The following is a 2,262-nucleotide window of genomic DNA, read 5'->3' on the forward strand; positions in this document are numbered from 1 at the left end:
CAGAGGTCAAAAACAAGCTGGAGAAGGTGGGCCTTGGATGAATGGCAAAGATCCTCCCTTGCACTATTAACAGAAACTTATGTGCAGAGTATTTGGAATCTTATGACAAAGCCACCAAGAGAGGTACAATAACAAAGTCATATGGAACCCTCTGAAGAGGTCCTCATCTCACAGAGAAGCTGATATGCGATGCTTTGCCCCCACCCATCCCAACACATGTCCACAACTTTGAGCAGATGCCCATGGAAGACATGCTGAAGAGGATTTCCTAGAACTCCAATGGGGCAGAATACAACAATATAAGGGATGAAGTAGATGAAAAGGCTTGCAGAGCCATGTCCATTCTCATGCAGGTAAAACCTGTGGTGTACCCCTAAACCACATAACTAAGGTCCATGAAGAAAAAGAGGAAGATTGGGTGTGGTACATACATAGAGAAATGGAGAATTACCTCAAGTCCCCCTATCTCCTTACTAGAGTGCTTAGCCATGAAGCTAACCTTCCAGTTCCAAAGGGCACTTAGGAAGCACAAGTACCCCTGGCTAAAGGATCCTTGGAGGCTACTATGATTCCCAAAGAGCTACAAACAAGGACAAGCGCTCTTAAAATACACTAAGGAGCTGGAAGAGATGAAGAAGGGTAAGAAAACCAAGAAGGACAAAAAGATGAGGGGGATCCTCCAGTAGGTTGAAGTTGAATCCCAACGCTTAGACGAAAAAGTAGCAAAGGAGAGATAGCTTCATTGAAGCAGGCGCTAGAGCAATAAGAGGCACAGGATATTGAAAAGATCAACATACCAGCAAGCACAGCTCCTAAGTTGCCACTTCACACACCACCATTAAGCCCTGCCCAGATGATATTCACAAACCTTTCACCGCTCCGCGACTCTATCATCTCGAAGCAGCCACCTTCATCGAAGATTGGTGCAGAACAGGCTCCTGAACAATAGGTGCCCCAAACAGATATAAGTGCAAGGTATGAAGAAGGTACATCAGCACAACTAGAGGCCACAAAGGAAGGCCATGAATCTGAAGAGAAAGAGAACAGAGGCACCTCTACAAGCCCCAGAAAGAAGAGGTGAATAGAAGACGAGGGCACAATAAGAGAAGATTTTTTCTTACACAACTTAGAGGCTGATCGATTCCTACAGGAAACCATGGAAGGCCTCAACAACATGTTGCAATTGCAATTCCACAAAACAGAGGGCTTGGTCTCCACAAGTGCCTCTATTTGGGAACAAAAGCAAAGGGTATGGCGATGTCAATTTCTTACTACTCACATGCTCCATGAAAGGAATGACACCCTATGGATACAATTACAGGAAGCAACGGACCAAGTACAAGTGCTTAAGGAGAAAATGGCTACATGCAACACACAGAGAGGTAATACTCAAAAGCTTAAATGCAGTAGAAGAGCAGGAAAACAGATTCCAAACATTAGAAGAGCACAACAAACTACTCAGCAAGACAGTGGTTTGGAGGATTAAAAAAAACATAGAGCTCAAAGCACAAGTAAACCAAGCCAAGGAGCAGCTTCAAAAGGAAGTGGTACATGCAAGAGAAAAGGAAGAACAACATACACAACATCTTAAGGACACCCATGCCACGTTCCAAGCCAAGGAAGAAGGGTTTAAGGGGCACATCACTGAACTAAATGAAGCCTTTGCTGCAACCAAACAAAGAGTGGTCAGCCTTCAAACCAAAAGGGATCAGATAAACAAAGCCCATGCTGACAAACTCAAAGCCTTAAATGAGGTGATCCAAGCAAAAATTGTGGAAATTAATCAGATGCTTAGCCACCAGCAGGTGCTTGAACATGTACATCAACATCTAAGCAACAGCCAAAGCTTGGCAGTGGAGAGGCTAAAACAGATTGAAGATGCTAATGCACGGCCACCACTACAATAAGGGCACAAGAAGCGGCTACAAGAAGATATGTGGAGCTGGCGCGTGGCTAGAGAGGTATGAGAGGCTGCCATCTCCGACCTCTTGTCCACCAATGACTCAAGGATACAAGAACTGGAATGCCAGCTCACCATGCAACAAAGGACTTAGATGATGGAAACAACTGATGAATTATGACTCCTCATTAAATGCACCTTGGAGATATGTTTGTTACCAATCAATCCTCAAGCCCCTCCTCAAACACTAACATTGTTTTTATCTACACTCTCCGTCTCTCTCCTTAACCTCACAGAAGACCTCAGTCTAGGAGACCTCACACTCATTTGTCAGAATATGGAAAGAGATGCCAACCCCACCA

The sequence above is a fragment of the Cibotium barometz genome, chromosome 18 (genome assembly GCF_041138505.1).
Source record: "Cibotium barometz isolate CiBa-2024 chromosome 18, ASM4113850v1, whole genome shotgun sequence".
Taxonomy (NCBI): domain Eukaryota; kingdom Viridiplantae; phylum Streptophyta; class Polypodiopsida; order Cyatheales; family Cibotiaceae; genus Cibotium; species Cibotium barometz.